This window comes from Phacochoerus africanus, chromosome X (assembly GCF_016906955.1).
Source record: "Phacochoerus africanus isolate WHEZ1 chromosome X, ROS_Pafr_v1, whole genome shotgun sequence".
Lineage (NCBI taxonomy): Eukaryota > Metazoa > Chordata > Mammalia > Artiodactyla > Suidae > Phacochoerus > Phacochoerus africanus.
Genome location: NC_062560.1, coordinates 57,999,560 through 58,018,015, shown reverse-complemented (window position 1 = coordinate 58,018,015; position 18,456 = coordinate 57,999,560). Strand labels below are relative to the sequence as shown.

General features: G+C 39.7%; 1 protein-coding gene across 1 annotated transcript in view; it reads right to left on the bottom strand.

Annotated features, from left to right (window-relative positions):
• AR (androgen receptor) overlaps positions 1-18,456 on the bottom strand; it is a 194,866-nt gene that overhangs the window by 82,292 nt on the left and 94,118 nt on the right. The window lies entirely within an intron of this gene.

The window sequence follows — 18,456 nt, the reverse complement described above, 5'->3', positions numbered from 1 at the left end:
TGAATACAAATATAGTCCAGAGTTCCCTCTAAATAGAGACAGGTCCCAGGGAGCCCTGTGTTGTCCAACTCTGTGCTACCCCTCACAACTCTAGTCAACTCCTTTTAGGACTTTAGTACTTGGGAAAGAATACATCTGCAAAGCTGCAAAACTATTACATTCTGAGCTATGTCTGAAATATGTCATATGTCAAAAAAATACTTACTATCAAACTATGTAAATAGCAACATGTGAATTATTTATTTAATCCATGCTTGCATTTCTACAGTGAAATCATGGGACTCCAGGAAACATGCTGGAATTTGATTCAGGCTAATTTCTTTTTGTTATTTTTTGTGGGGTTTTATCGTTGTTTGTTTCTTTTTACAGCTGCACCTGTGGTATGTGAAAGTTCCTAGGCTAGAGGTTGAATTGGAGCTGCAGCTGCAGGCCTACATCATGGCCACAGCAACACCAGACCTGAGCCACATCTGCGACCTACACCAAAGCTTGCAGCAATGCCAGATCCTTAACCCACTGAGGGAGGGCAGGGATCGAACCTGCATCCTCATGGATACTAGTCAGGTTCTTAACCTGCTGAGCCACAACAGGAATGCCCTGATGTGGACTAATTTCTATTTTATACATTAAGAGGCATTGTCAAAGGTGTTTGGTTCACTTTATTTTCAAAAGTCTGGCACTATGTAAGAAAATTCCTAGTTGCCTTATCTCATTATCCCAATTTTCCAAGTGAGTAAACTAAGGCTCAGGGAAGAGATTTCATTTTCCCAAGGTGACAGAGTCAACAAATGTTGGACTCAAGTTTTTTACTCCTATATCAATAGGGCTTCTGAGTAGAGAGGACTTTAATATTTTTATAGGGGTCACTAGGTAGGTAAGAAATCATTCCACATCTCCATACCCTTTTCTACTGTTTTCGGTAACTATCTATGATCCCATGGAAGCATAATCTGAAGCTAAACTTGCGGGCTAGTCCTCATGAAACTGCAAAAGATAAAAGGAAAACTCTTTATGAGTGACATGGGCTACAGAGGAGTTTCTGGGAGGCTACAGAGATGGGGTGGCAGGAGAGGTCCTGCAGGAGAGTGGGAAGTGGGAGACCTTTAATCATAAGCAAAACAAATAAAGGACCAATCTTGTTTCTATTCTTAAGCTGACCAGAGCTAAATGACTTCAAGGACAGTATACCCTGGGGACCCTTGGAAAGGTGCCTTCCCTCTATAGGGTTTTGGGCAAGATCTGAAGGCAATTAAATTAGAAGTTAAACAGTAAATTACAGGCTGGTTTGGGTTAGCTGATTTTTAAAAGAATCAAAATTAAAGAATGGGTGGTTATCTATGAGAAGCAGAATGAATTCAAGTACATCACTGGAATTTCATTTTAAACACAGTAAAGTCACAGGCCATACCAGGGTATTGTCCTGTTTTTTAAAGAAATGCCCCCTCCATCACAAAAAAAGAAATAAAGCAATAATACTACAACCAAACCACACTTCTCCAAGAGGTCCAAAGCACTAAGAATGTAGGAGAGAGAACTCTAGATAAAATACAGTCCAGTTTGGTTTTAAAAAATAGCCATCCGGCTTCAGGAAAAGAAGCTTTAAAATTTTATTTACACAGGTGCTGGCTCAGGTTTCTATTGAATCTGGCCTCAATCTACTTTAAGACATGCCTCTGGCTAGATGAAGGAAACCAATGGATAAAGAATGGGGAGGATAATTTATGATGTTTGTTAGCTTTTCTCCTGGCTTATGGACCTGAATTTATCTTATTGCAGATGAAGATACACAGAGACCTCTGACACCTTCAGGTCCAAAGCCCCACAAGTCAAAAGAGGCAATGAATACATGCTTTCCAGCTTTTCTGGGGAGGGTTAATCATAGTGCACTAGGAGGCAAAGAGGTAAGAGAGATTGGCATTTTTGATGTTCTTATACAAATACTATTGACCCTTATGATCACTAGGTAAGTAACACTGAAGATAAGTGGTTGTTTGGGAACACTGCACCAACCCAAGGCCTTTTTTTAAACCAGAGAACTACTATAAATACAATCTGCCATCTCTCCTTTCTGTTACCCAGGGGACATCATAAGTGTACGTGTGCCAATGACCAAGGCTCCACTCCAGGAGAAGGAACCAAAACTTACTGGGGACCAGGAGCTGTGTTACATATCACTTAGTTCTTACAATAACCCTGTGTGCTAGTTCTATCTTCACAGAGGCACGAAGAAGGTAAGTGAATGGCTCAGGGTCCCATATCTATTAAGGCATAGAGCTAAGGATTGAATTCAGGTCTGCCTACTTCCCAAGGCTGATGTATATAAAGTGATCCACTTGCCAATGGAAATATCTGGAGTATCTATACAATTTTAGAGATTTATTGTTAAAGGTTTAGGTTGTTATAGATTTATTGCTGAAATACTCAAGATTAATTAGTGCAAGCATTTTATTATTTAGATGGAGATTTTGAGGTGAAAAGAAGGAATAAGACATGCCTAAGGCCATACGGTAAATCAATGTCAGAACCAAATGGCCCCATTTGGTGCTCTTGTGCTGCATCTTGTTCCACTACCTAGACAGCAGTGTGCTTCCAAAAAGCCAGAGAGTACAACCACTATGGAAAACAGTATGGGGGTACCTCAGAAAATTAAATATAGAACTACCATATGACCCAGCAATCTCACTCTTGGGCATATATCTGGACAAAACTTTCCTTGAAAAAGACACATGCACCTGCATGTTCATTGCAGCACTATACACCATAGCCAAGACATGGAAACAACATAAATATCCATTGACACATAAATGGCTTCAGAAGATGTGGTATGTATACATAGTGGAATACTACTCAGTCATAAAAAAGAAAATAATGCCATTTGCAGCAACATGGATGGAACTAGGGACTCTCATACTAAGTGAAGTCAGTGAGAAAGAGAAAGACAAATACCATATGATATCACATATCTGCAATCTAATATACAGCACAAATGAACCTTTCTCCAGAAAAGAAAATCATGGACTTGGAGAACAGACTTGTGGTTGCCAAGGGAGAGGGGAAGGGAGTGGGATGGACTGGGCGTCTGGGGTTAACAGATGCAAACTATTGCCTTTGGAATGGATAGGCAATGAGTTCCTACTCTATAGCATAGGGAACTATATCTAGTCACTTGTGATGGAACATGATGGAAGATAATGTGAGAAAAAATGTATATGTGTGTGTGTGAGAGAGAGAGAGAGAGGGAGAGAAGGGGAGAGAGAGAGAGAGAGAGAGAGAGAGAGAGACTGGGTCACTTTGCTGTATAGTAGCAAACTGACAGAACACTGTAAACCAACTATAGTGGAAAAAATAAAAAATCATTAAAACAGAAACAAAAACAAAACAAAACAAGCCAGAGAACAGAGTAGGACAGCATGGGGTGGTGCTGGGGGGTGAGGGATAGTTGGAACAGGCACTAAAGGCTAACTGAAGGCTCATCAAGGGACCTGCTTCATCTGATGAGAATCCCTTCAATTACCTCTAGACTCTGGAATGTTCACTAAACAAGCATCCTGCTTTCACTTAGCCCTGTCTTTGGTCTGTTTCCTCTTCCTGAAGTTTAAAAGCTTATTATACTGCCTCACATAATTCTTGGAGGTTCCAAGGTAACAATCTCTGAAGCGCTCTTGATCAGCTGGTGAATCAGGAGAATCCCTCTGTCAATAAACAAGAACTGGCTAGAAGGCCCTCATTTCTGCCATTTATATGTTGTATGATGCTGGAAAAGTAATTTCTTCTCTCTGGGTCTCAGTTTCCTCATTCATAACATGGCTTTGTCAGACTTATAGATTTTTAAGTTCTTTTCTTTCAATTTTTAACAGGTTAGCATTTAAAGATCTATGATTCTAACCACTGCAAATCTTTTAAGTCTTTCCATTAAAGAAATCATGGCTGAATCACCTGCCTAGAAAGTGAAAGAACTTGTGAACATGGGACTGTAGGAATTTGTTTATCTAACTTTATGGACCTATAAGAGGCCCACAGTCTCCATGGCTCACATCCAGATACCACAATGAAATCATGGTCCATTCACACTGTGAGGTGTCCCAGGAGAGGAAAGAAAATAAAAATTTTAAAACCCTGATAAAGGAGAACAAGATTTTGCCTCTGTCAATTTTTAGCTTTGTCCTGAAAGAGAGTATTTTCTGGTCTCTGACATCAAAGAGGAGAGGAATGGAGTTTTCTTGCTCCTGGCCCCATGGAAAACATTCTGTGGCACACTCCTCTGAGAAGGCTCAAAGCAGAGTCAAGGAAGCATGATTCTACCATTTGTATCCTTACACCATGTTTCTGAGTTCTTCCCCTAGCTTTGTAATGAGGAGCAAAATTTTCATGAGCAAAGGTGTTAAATCATGCTTCCTGTTCTGTGGCTGTGCGATGAGGCTGAAATAAGAGCTATGAATCCTGGTTTCATCAGAGTCATAACTTTGCCTCAGTACTATTAGTCACATGTCCTTGGCCCTACCTAATGCAGAGTTACTTGTAAACCACCAGCTGTTTTAAGTATTTGGGTCTTTTTTAGGAAGAACAGTCCCTGTGTTATTGGTACTCATTGGGCTCCATGGTTTTTCCCTACAGTACTTAAGTCTTAAATTCTCTCATTTCTGACTCTTGTTTATCTTCACTGTTGTCTTTCTTGTTCGCCTAGGCATTGCACTTTCTTTCTGCTTTAGGTTAATATGTTAATATATCTGAGGGGTAGCTGTGCTATAGCAGGGTGACTGCTACTTTTGCACCCAAAAGACCTAGGTTCAAATCCAGATATTTCATTTATTACCTATTCACTAACTGATGAAACCTTAGTTTAATTAAATAGAAAATCAGGAGGATGACCTCTCCCTTTGTTGCAGGTCCTTGGAAAGTTCAAATGGAGACTGCTTATGGTGGCTCTTCATCCACTGAAGAGATTTAAATGTGTTCAAGATTATGATCACTGAGCTCTTTCAGGCAGCCTGTGGATTTTGAGTATGTGAGCCTAATACTTCATGTGTAATAAGTACCTAGCAAATGTACACTGAATGAATATATGAGTAGATTACTACCAGGCCTGTTCTTATGAGCTAATCAATAGAATATAGGCACCAATCTAGCTAGAAACTGTGGTAATTCTACTGGAATGGCTCAGGCATCATAACACAGACTGGAAGCAAATAGACTGAGAATTCTAATCCTTGTTCCCTTTATTAATAGACATTCACCTCCAAATATCAGCTTCCTTTTCTGTATAAGAGGAAGTTTCCTTTTCTGTACTCTCTTCTGGCAGGTACAAAGCTTACCTGCCTCCTTGGGATACTGAGAGCAGTTGCTTAGCAATGACGGGAAGGAGTGTGAATACCTGAATAACAGGTACCAGAAATATGCACACATGACTGTTATAAGTGAAGATATTGTTTTTTGAAATGATGGCTTCTCAGAGAATTCTATTATGAGGGACAGTGTGTTTCTTGTCATGGGACTAGACTAGAGACCAAATAATTAAAGAAAAAAAATAATTCCTGCATCTGAAGAAAAAGTAGGTCTAATATTTATCCTTGAAATAGCATAAAACTGCAAAAATCTTTCACCCAGAGTTTCACAATTACTAAGTCATTCTGCTAGGTATTGAAAAGCAGTATATTGATGAGCTTTAAAAATATAAAGGACTGGGGAATAATCAGGCAAGGTGGAAGGGGACAATGAACTTAGAAGATCTTGCAAGTGACATAGAAACTTCTTGCTCCATAAAGTGCACATGCTATAAATAATCAGCCACAGAACACTATAGACCAGCAATGGCAAATTCTTGACATGGCTCCCAAATTGGGCTCTAATAAGAGACTTGGGTGGGTATCAACTGGAATGAGTTACAGAGCTAAATTATTTATTCTTCAGGCCTGTGTTATAGCATTGTTATGGGGAGGAGCAGAATTAAGCCAGCAAATATGTAAATACAAAGAATCATGGGAAAATAGGCGGTAGATACAAAACTTAACTGGCCACCTGGGCCTTACTTTCTATGAGTTTTTCCATAACACTTCATACCAGATAGTCTCCAAACCCTTCCTCTTTACTGTCTGGGGGTATATGTGGCATCCAGCAAAAGTCATTCACATATATTTTATAGTTATCCACATGCTTATAGAAAACAAAAGCCTATAAAAATGTGTAGAATATTTTCAGCTTCTCCTCTGGATATTACAAAGGTGAGTGATCTATTAGATCATCAGAAAAAATATCATTTTCTAGTATTCCTAGTTTTTTTTCTCCCATTTAGTGAAAAAAGCTTAGGACTTGGATGCCACCAGACCGGGCATTCTAGACAAGCAAGGTGTACAAATTTTGACAGACCAACTCAGAAGAATGTTTAAAATTAGATAATATAAAGAATTATGAAGATATCAGGAGACTGGAAAGAGCAAAATTTATCATGCAGATTTATAAGCACAGGAGCAACCATCTAGAGCAAAAGTCAACATCTATAATTCACAAGCCCAATCCAAAGTACTATTTGCTTTTGTGTCGCTCAAGAGCTGATAATGACTTAAATCTTAAATGGTTGAAAAAAATCAAAAAATTATATTTAGTAATTCATGACATAGCTCAGTGGTTAATGAACCTGCCTAATATCCATGAGGATGCGGGTTTGATCCCTGGCCTTGCTCAGTGGGTTAAGGATACAGTGTTGCCATGAGCTGTGGCGTAGGTCACAGACACATCTTGTATCCTGTGTTGCTGTGGCTGTGGCATAAGCTGGCAGCTACAGCTCCAATTTGACCCCTAGCCTGGGAACCTTCATATGCTGTGGATATGACCCAAAAAGACAAAAGACAAAAAAATAGTATTTAATGGTATGCAAAAAATTAAATGAAATATAAATTTCAGTGCCCATAAAGTTTTACCGGAGTACAGCCACACCCATTAAGTTTTGTCTAGAGTTGCTTTTGTACTACAAATGCTGAGTTGAATAGTAGATTCTGTGACCATATAGCCCACAGAGTCTAAGATATTTACTATCTGGTCCTGCACAGAAAAAAGATTTGTTGACCCCTAATCTAAAGTATGGCTATGACACTTAAGAAAACCAAAGACAGATTAAAAAATAAGATGATGTTTGTGAAAAGATCGTGCAATCAGGATAGGTAAACTCCTTGGCCAAAGATACCTGGTCAAGGTTCTGTTGGAGCTCCAAGGATCCTCCAAGTATCCTCCCAGTATAGTTAACTTGTCCCTGGGAAATGTTACTTGAAAAGTTAGGGAGTGAAGAGGACACTGATATGCCCAAAAACTCTCTGCAAAACTCCAAATCAGAAGTAACATTCAATTCCACATGAGTTGAGGTGGGAAAGAGTAGATTTAAAGGACAGAAAGAGTTCAGTGAAGGTTCACTTACATTTCTTCCCTCACAAAAACCTGGGGGGAGAGAGGGAATCAAAGCCATACTTACATAAAATTTGCCAAGGATACTAAATTGGGACATATTGTAAACATCAGTGAGGATGGTGTAATTCTCTGAGTTCAGAATGTAAACTACAGTTTCAATTTTATGATGTGTACCAAACAGTGCTCCATGTGTACAAAACAAATGGATGTACAATCTCCAACGTTTTACTAGAAAATGTCTGAAAAATAGTAAATTCTTGAGCACATAATGCACATGATGAATTAATTAACCCTCTTTGAAACATGATGAGGTAGAGATGAAGATTCATATCCTGATTTTCCAGATGAGAAAATGGAAAAGAAAGGAAGTTATCCAGCCATGGTCATAATGCTGGGAGAAGAGGGAATCTCACAGTCCTGACTTTTAACCCAGACCATCCATAGCGTACTCTCTCAGCTGGCTCTATCCCCTTCTGAGGATTGATTTTTAAGAGAATGGGAACTAGGATTCACCATCTTCTAGGAAGGTAAAACCAAAAAGTGCATACTGGTATAAATCCATGTGTGTTTGCTGAAATAACAGTGATGTTTAGAATCTGCAGAATTGTCACAAAAAGTCTAAGCCAAAAGAGTATTTTTAAAAAATCTAGTTTAACTCCCTTATTTTACAGACAGGGAAAACTGAGGTCCAAAGGAGGAAAATTTCTTAGTCAATGACACACAACTAAAATCCCTCTGAACACCTACCCTGTGCATGAGCATCACCTTCCTTTGACTTCCTGGCCTTTTTGATAGCATCCAACATACGTTCCCCTTTTGCTTCCCTGCTCATCTCATTCACCACTAGTTGATTCTCTTTATGCCTGTCTCTAACCCAGAGATCATAGTCCCCCACATACACAAACATTCTTTTGCTAAGTTTCCATCAAGGAGATTTTAATGACTTTTACTCCCTTGGCCTATTACAATTATTTTTTATCTCAAAATATACAATCTTTCTCTTACTAGCCTCACCCTCACCCCAAACTCCCAACATTACTGACAATGAGAAAATGTGGGGCTCTCTTCTCTTCTTCCTCCTCAACAGGAAAACCAGGCTAGATTACAATCGACTCTGTGCTGAGCTTTGCACCAATGACAGCATTAAAGCCTCATGGTTTATGAACTACCAAAGCTAGAAATGGATTTCTGTCTGACGTGCCAGGCTTTTAAGTCTTGTACCTGTGCCCAGTCCAGAGATTTCCGAAACCATGAAAAAAGTGGTAATCAACACTCTGAATACTCCGAGTTAACTGACAATGACAAACAAATGAAGAAGAAAAAGATTTGTGCTCCCACTCCCTCCAAGACAGGTGGAATTCCAAGTTTCAACAAGGCAGGTTCAGAATCACCTTCAGAAAGGCCATTTGGGCAATAAAGACACATTGTAAAAATGAAAAAAAATCAATAAATGTTCTCTGCAGGTAATAAGACAGCCCCCTGCCTTCAAATAGAGATAATAATGGCACTAAACTCCAGCTACCAAGCTTTACAGATGGGAGGTGAAAGAAAACACCAATGCTTTAGTTTTTGCTTTGTTTCATGTTTTTTTTTTTTTTTTTTTAAATCACATTCTCCTATCCCTCAAAGGGCTCCAGCCTGGAGGGTCCATATTCTAAAGGAACCAAGAGGCTCCATGACTTTGCAAGGAATCCAATGGTGATGTTCATCTTTCAAACAGTTAAGATCATTTGGCCCCATGAGATCATAGACACTTATATTCTCAAAGAAAATATTAGCAAGTTTCCCTAACTTAAGTGATTCTAGTATCTGAAGAGTTTTGAAACCTTGCTGGATTTTCAAGTGTTCAATAAATTGAATGATTACCCTTCCCCTCTGCTTCCTTGTTCTCAAATAGCTTAAGATCCACATAACAGCACAGCTACTCCCAGGCAGCCCTGCCAGCTGCCTTCTGCTTGCCTCCCTTCTTCAGCCCTAACTTCTGCAGAAAGCTCCCATGTGGAATATGTTGTGACAGAAAAATCTTCCCCTTCACAATATGGCTGATTGTTTCCCTTGTTTTCCAAAAACAACAATTTGGTGACCCAGATTTGTAAAACCCAGAGGCAGCATCGGATATAATCTAATCTCTCTGATTATTGAATTTACTTTTTGCTTCCTTACTTGAACTCTTTTCCCTTCTGATATGACTGCTATTACTGTGTTGTCTGAGCTTACTGACACATTATCTCTAGATGAGTGCTATGGTTCATTCTCTGCTCTATAGATGGGGGCTATAGGATAACAGTGAATTGGGAAGAGACAGGTTCTCACTGGGGATGTTGGGGTGATATGGTCTTTGGAGATACTCTTCATTTTCCTTTTCAGACAGTCATTGTTTTGTGAGTACTCTTAAGAAAGGAAGGCACTGCTCTCTGTCTCTTTCCAAACTGCTAAGGCCTAGTATGGGGCCTGGACCTCATACTGTCTGGGGTAAGCAGTAGCAATGAGCCACTTAGGGCTATGGGTGGAATATGCAGCATGTTCTCATTAATTCTAAATGCTAGCAGTCTCCTTTTGGCTTAAGGGACAAAAGCTTTCCATTTTATGGGTTTTCCTGCCACCTGGCCAAAAAAGGATTAGAAGACAATCATTCCAATTGGCTATCAGTAGGAGGACTAGTTAAAGGGCCCCATTTTTCTACCTTTTCTCTAGATCCAAAGAACTTTGTGGTGTTTCTGCTGTCCTATGGTGGGTGTCATCATATTTCTTGTGAAAGGTATAGCCACTTTCAAGACTGTCCTCAGGGTTTGTAGCACTTACATAAGGAAAGGATAAGTGTTTCAGTTCTCACTTGGAATTCAGCATTTCTAGGCCAGTAAGAAGGAAGAAAAAGGTCTTGGCAGGAAGTATGTCCTTTGTGGAAAGTGGGAGAAAGAATAGATACTGGTGTTTAGCAACTGAGTCTGCCCCCAGAGCAAAGAAAATATGTCCAGAGGCTGTTCATCAAAGGGATTGTAGAGAGGTTGATCAAGATGGCAAAGGAGTAAGATGTCATGCTCAACTTCTCCCACAAACACTTCTACATATAAAACGACTTGCACAGAACATCTATTGAATGCTGGCAGAAGAACATAAACATCTAAAAAGGGCAAGAAACTCTTAACATAACTGGAAAGAACAAAAGGAAAAGAGAGAGAGAGAGAAAAAAAGGAATCAGGATGGGATTAGCATTCCTGAGAGGGAGCTGTGAAAGAGAAAAGGAACCCAAATCCTGGGAAGCCACTTAACTGACAGGGACATCAGCTGAGACAGAGGACCTCAAAGATGCCGAGAAAAGTGAAGCAGCTGAACTGAGAAGGGCAAAGTAGAGTGAGAGTCACACAGATCATCTGAACCACTGGCCCAGACACCACAGCCTGAGACACTCAGGCGGGGGCTGGGTACTGAGACTCAGGCTCAGATCAGCAGCAGGGAGAGGACTAGGGTTAGCTCTGTGGAGACAGCCTGAAGAGCTAAGGAGAGGTGTGCCATTGGTGGGGGAGTGGTATGCTATGGGCTGGGTAGTGGAAGGCCATGGCAGAGGGAACCCAGGAAGAGATCTGGGCCCCCAGGAGAACCAAGGTGCCATTGTTGGGGAGGGCAAGAGGAGGAGGGGCGTACCTGCATAGGAATCTCCTTGAGTACATGCATGCTAGCTCCCAGAGGGCAGGGCGCTTCTGGTGCAGGCTATGGGTGGCCAGCAACCACTTCTGTGGGCTAAGGGAAGCAGGGGGCTAAGTGCAACATCGTGCTTCTTGCCTGATCTACAGGCAGCAAGGACAGACTTCTGTGGTCATCTCAGAGGCCAGAGGGAGGCATGGCCTGCCACCACTGGAAGCCTGTGAGTGGGCTCCACCTGTGGCCCCAGTCTCCTCAGGGGTCAGCAAAAAAAAAAGAGGGCACTGCAACCAAACACCACACATTATTGCTCTCACCCCCCTATGAACACACCGCCCTGCAGCTGCCACTGCCAAACACACTGGACAGCACACAGATGCTTGATAACTGTCCCTTCCCAAGACCCTACAACTAGGAGCAGCTGGTACAGCACCTCCTGCATGGGCTAAGCGGGACTGGCTGCTTCTTGTGTGGTCTGCAGGTGGCATGGGCAAACAACCACAGTTATCTCAGACTCCAGAGGTGGGCGTGGCCTTCCACCACTAGGGATCCAGAAACAGGCATCACTTGTGGCCTCAAGCACATGAACAGTACCACAGAGGAGGGCATTGTGACCAAACACCACCTGTTGTTGCTCTCACACCCCTGGGAGCACACCGGCCCTGTTGCTGCCACTACCGAATGCTCTGGGCAGGGCCCACATGCTTGATCACTGTCATTTCCCAGGATCCTGCAACTAGGAGCAGCCTGTGCAGCACCTCCTGTGTGGTCTAAGTGGGACAGGGTGCTTCTTGCATGGCCCGTAGGTGGCTAGGGCAAACCACCATAGTTATCAGTAACTCCAGAGGTGGGCATGGCTTGGTACCACTAGGGGTGCCTAAAAAGGCACCACTTGCAGCTCCAATCACCTCAGAGGAGGGCATTACAATTGAACACTACCTGTTGTTGCTTTCACTCCCCCGGGAACTTGCAAACCCTGTTGCTGCCACTGCTAAATGCTCTGGGCAACTTGTATATCTGCCTAGGCTCACTATCACTTCCCAGGGTCCTGCAACTAAGAGTAGCCTGTGCCACCTTCCTGCAGGTGCTTGCTGCTGTTGAGAGCCCAGCAACCAGGCACAGGCTACTAGTCCTACCCATTGCCTCCTGCTCCTGGAAACACACTCAGCACCCAGGGGATAAATGCCTGCTCACATCGAAGAAAGAAACAGCAAATACTCAAACTTCAAGCCAAAAATAAAGAGTACCCCCCACAAAATACAAAGGGGCACTCTTGCATAGAAGTAGTCCTCCAAGATATAGTTTGGCTTCCCTAAACTCACAGAAAAAGAAAAACACAAGCAAGCTGAAGAAGCTCAGGAACCAATCCCAGTTAAAAGAACAGGAGAATTCACCTGAAGCAGCAAACAATAAGACAGACCTCTGCAGTCTGACAGACACTGATTTCAAAAGGAAGGTATTGAAAATACTGAAGGAAATAAGGCTGAATATCATGGAATTAAGAGTACATATGAACAGTAATGCAGATTCCTTTAGAAAGGAACTTTAAAATATAAGGAGGAACATAGAAAAATTACAAAATTCATTTGTAGAGATACAAACTAAGCTAAAAGCACAAAGAGCAGAATGAATAATGCAGAGGAACGAATCAGTGACATGGAAGACAGAATAATGGAAATCACCCAATCAGGTCAGCAGATAGAAAACCAAATGTAAAAACACGAAAGCAATATGAGATCTATGGGATAATATAAAGTGGGTCAATCTACACAAAAGAGGAATTCCAGAAGGAGAAGAAAAAGAAAAGGGGATTTAAAATACATTAGAAGAAATTATAGCCGAAAGCTTTCCAAATCTAAAGGAAACTGATATCACGATATAGGAAGCACGAGGGCCCCAAACAAGTTGAACCCAAGCAGGACCACACCAAGACATATTATAACAAAAATGGCAAAAGTTAAAGATAAAGAGAGGATTCTAAAGGCAGCAAGAGAAACACAAAGCATTAATTATAAGGGAACCTCCATAAGGCTATCAGCTGATTTCTCTACAGAAATACTACAGGCCAATGGGAGTGGCAAGATATATTTTAAAGTTCTGAAAGGAAAAAAGCTTCAACCTAGAATACTCTCTCCAGCAAGAATATCATTTAAAATACAAGGGGAAATAAAGAATTTCTCCAATAAACAAAAGCTAAAAGAGTACCGCAATACTAAACCCATTGTAAAAGAAATACTGAAAGGGCTTCTCTAAATAAAAAAAGAAGTAAGAAGAAATAGGATGGAAGATACCACAATTGGAAAGAAATCACATAAATAAGCCAGCATACAGATCTAAAAGAAGAAAAAAAAAAACTACTGTAAAAGCAATGATAAGCACAAGAACAGCAAAAGGACAAACATGAAGATGTTAAAAAAAAAGACTGCAAAATCATAGAATGTGGGGAAGGAAAGTAAGAAAATATAGATTCTTCTTCTTTTTTTAATAATGTGTTTGAGCCTATATGACTATCAGGCTAAAGCAAGCAGATACAGGTAGGGGTTAACATACTTAAAAAACATGGCAACCACAAATCAAAACCAAACATTACATTCACAAAAACTGAAAAGTACTCAAGCATGAAATAAATGGAAATCAGACAACCAAAAAAATAAAGGAAGAAAGGAGAACCATAGAATCAATGGGATAACAAGGTTTAAAATGGCACTAAATACATATCTATCAATAATCACCTAAATGTCAATGGACTAAATGCTCCAAACAAAAGACACAGAGTGGCAGACTGGATAAGAAAGCAAAAACCTTCAATCTGCTTTCTACAAGAGACTCACCTTTGGGCAAAGGACACATATAGATTGATATTGAGGAAATGGGAAAAGATATTTCATGCCAATGGACAAGACAGGAAAGCAGGATTGCAATACTCATATCAGACAAAATAGACTTTAAAATGAAGGACATAAAGAAAGATAAAGAAGGACACTATTTAAAGGTAAAAGGATACACTCAAGAAGTGGATATTACTGGGAGATTCCATAGTGGCTCAGTGGTTAACAAACCCAACTAGTAACCATGAGGTTGTGGGTTTGACCCCTGGCCTCGCTCAGTGGGTCAAGGATCCAGCGTTGCCATGAGCTGTGGTGTAGGTCACAGATGCAGCTCAGATCCCACACTGATGTGGCTGTGGCGTAGGCCAGCAGTTGTGTCTCCAATTGGACCTCTAGCTGGGAACCTCCATATGCCTTGGATGTGGCCCTAAAAAGACAAAAGACAAAAGACCAAAAAAAAAAAAAAGAGGATGTTACAATTGTCAATATGTATGCCCCTAATATAGGAACACATAGATAACTAGGACAAATACTATTAGACACAAAAGGAGAAATAGATGGGAATAAAATAATAGTAGGAGACTTTACCACCACACTCACATCAATGGAAAAATCCTTTAGAAAGAAAATCAATAAGACAACAGAGATCCTAAAGGACACAATAGAAAAGTTAGACTTCATTGACATTTTTAGGACATTACCTCCAAAAAAATCAGAATATACATTCTTCTCAAGTGCACATGAACATTCTCAAGAACTGATCACATATTGGGGTACAAAGCTAACCTCAACAAATTTAAGAGTATAGAAATTATTTCAAGTATCTTCTCTGACCACAATGGCATGAAACTAGAAATCAACCACAGGAAAAGAAATGAGAAAAAACTTTCTACGTGGAGACGAAACAACATGCCACTAAAAAACCAATGGGTCAATGAGGAAATCAAGAAGGAAATTAAAAAATATCTCAAGACAAATGATAATGAAGACACAGCCACTCAAAATCTATGGGACCCCACAAAAGCAGTGCTCAGAGGGAAATTCATAGCAACACAGGCCTTCCTCAAAAAAGAAGAAAAATCTCAAATCGACAGCTTAATCCAACACCTCAATGAATGAGAAAAAGAAGAACAAAAAAATGTAAAGTCAGCAAAAGGAAGGAAATCATAAAGATCATAAAGGAAATCAATAAAATAGAGATTCAAAAAACAATAGAAAAAAATCAATAAAACCAAAAGCTGGTTCTTTGAAAAGGTAAACAAAATTGACAAACCTCTGGCCAGACTCACCAAGAAGTGGAGAGAAAAAACCCAAATGAACAAAATAAGAAATGAAAAAGGAGAAATAAAAACAGATACTGTAGAAATACAACAAACCATAAGATAATACTATAAACAATTATATGCCAACAAAGTTGACAACCTAGAAGAAATGTACAACTTTCTAGAAACTTACAGCCTGCCAAAATTGAATCAAGAAGAAATAGATCAACTGAACAGACTGATTACTAGAAATGAAATTGAATATGTCATAAAAACACTCCCTACAAAAAAAAGTCCAGGCAGGACAAGATGGCTTCGAAGGTGACTTCAACCAAAAATACAAAGAGAAACATATACCCAACCTCCTTAAACTTTTCGAAAAGGCTGAAGAAGCAGGCATACTCCCAAAGAAATTCTATGAAGCCACCATCGCCCTAATACCAAAACCAGACAAATATACCACCACAAAAGAAAACTATAGGCCAATATCTTTGATGAATATAGATGCAAAAATTCCCAAAAAATTTTAGCCAACCAAATCCAAAAACATGTCAAAAAGATCATACACCATGACCATGTAGGGTTCATCCCATGTTCACAAGGATGATTCAACATAATGCAAATCAATCAATGTCATATACCACATTAACAAAAGAAAAGTCAAGAACCACATGATCTTCTCAATAGATTGAGAAAAATCATTTGGCAAAGTCCCACATCCATTCATGATAAAAATTCTCACCAAAGTTGGTATAGAGGGAACATACCTTAACATAATCAAAGCCATTTATGACAAACCCACAGCAAATATAATACTCAATGGAGAAAAGCTGAAAGCCTTCCCACTAAAATCTGGAACAAGAAAGGATGTCCATTCTCACCACTGTTATTCAACGTTGTATTGGAAGTCCTAGCCAGAGCAATTAGACAAACAAAACAAATAAATCATATCCAAATTGGAAGATAAGAGTTAAAATTGTCATTGTGTGCAGATGACATGATACTATATATTGAAAACCCTAAGGTCTCAACCTGAAAACTGCTTGAACTGATCAACAAATTCAACAAAGTAGCAGGATATAAGATTAACATTCAGAAATCAGCCACATTTCTGTATATTAACAATGAAATATTAGAAAAGGAAAAGAGAAGTAAAATACCTTTTAAAATTGCACCCCAAAACATCAAATACTTGGGAATACACCTGACCCAGAAGGTGAATGACTTACATGCTGAGAAGTATAAAGCATTAATCAAGGAAATTAAAGAGGATCCAAAGAAATGGAAAGCTATTCCATGCTCCTGGGTTGCAAAAATTAATATCTTAAAAAAGGCCATACTACCCAAAGCAATCTACAGATTCAATGAAATCCCTACCTAATTACCCATGACATTTTTCACAGAATTAGAACAAACAATCTGAAAAGTTATATGGAACCACAAAAGACCCAGAATTGCCAAAGCGATTCTGAGGAATAAAAACTAAGCAGGAGGCATAACTCTCTCAGACTTCAGGCACTATTACAAAGCCAGAGTCATCAAGACTGGTACCCAAACAGACATACAGACCAATGGAAGAGTATAGACAACACAGAAACAAACACAGACACCTACAGTCAATTAATATTCAACAAAGGAGGCAAGAATATAAAACGGGAAAAAGGCATTATTTTCAGCAGGTGTTGCTGGGAAAACTGGACAGCTACATGCAAAGCAATGAAACTGGGACACACCCTCACACCATGTATGAAAAATAAACTCGAATTGGCTTAAAGACTTAAATGTAAGACAAGACACCATCAAACTCCTAGAAGAGAACATAGGCAAAACTTACTCTGACATCAACCTTACAAATGTTTTCTCAGATAGGTCTCCCAAAGCAACAGAAATAAAAGCAAAAATAAACAAATGGGACCTAATCAAACTGACATGCTTTTGCACAGCAAAGGAAACCATAAAAAAAAGATGACTTAACAGAATGGGAGAAAAATAATTTCAAATGATGCAACTGACAAGGGCTTAATCTCTAAAATATACAAGCAACTTATATAACTCAACAGAAAAAAAAGCCAACAACCCAATTGAAAAATGGGTAAAAGCTCTGAACAGACATTTCTCCAAAGATATACAGATGGCCAACAAGCACATGAAAAAATGTTCAATGTCACTGATTATTAGAGAAATGCAAATTAAAACTATTATGAGGTACCACTTCACACCTGTCAGAATGGCCATCATTAATAAGTTCATGAATAACAAATGCTGGAGGGGGCGTGGAGAAAAGGGAACCCTCCTGCACTGGTTGGTGGGAATGTAAATTGGTACAACTGCCAGGGAAAACAGTATGGAGGTAACTTAGAAAACTATACATAGAACTACCATATGACCCAGCAATACCATTCTTGGGCACATATCCAGACAAAACTGTCCTTGAAAAAGACACATGCAATGCATGTTCACTGTAGCACTATTCACAATAGCCAAGACATGGAAACAACCTAAATGTCCATGAACAGATGATTGTATTAGGAAGATGTGGTGTATATATATATATATATATATATATATATATATATATACACAATGGAATACTACTTAGCCATAAAAAATAACAAAATAATGCCATTTGCAGCAACATGGCTCGAGCTAGAGACTCTCATAGTAAGTGAAGTAAGTCAGAAAGAGAAAGATATATACCACATATATCACTTATTTCTGGAATCTAATATATGGCACAAAGAAAACTTTCCATAGAAAAGAAAATAATGGTCTTGGAGAATAGACTTGTGGTTGCCAAGGGGGTGGGGGAGGGAGTGGGATGGATTGGGAATTTGGGGTTAATAGATGCAAACTATTGCCTTTGGAATGGATTAGCAATGAGATCCTGCTGTGTAGCACTCGGAACTCTAACTAGTCACTTATGATGGAGCATGATAATGTGAGAAAAAAGAATGTATACATATATGTGTAACTGGGTCACCTTGCTGTACAGTAGAATATTGACAGAACACTGTAAACCAGCCATAATGAAAAAATAACAATCACTATAAAATTAAAAAAAAAGGGATTGAGAAGGCAGTCTTTAGTATAGGATGGAGACTGAAGTGGATGGGTTGGAGCCTTAAGCCCAGGAAAACTGGAAAGGAAGGAGACACATTACACATATGGGAGGTCTGGAAATACGAGTTTTTGCTGTGGGATATAGCCTGAGCACCTCTGGAGGCTGAGCAAACATATATTGTTCTAAGCTAAATAAGACTAAGGAGCCAGGGCTTGAGCCCACTTGGCAAAATATAGGGTGCAACTTAGCTTAGGGTTCTAAACCAATGACA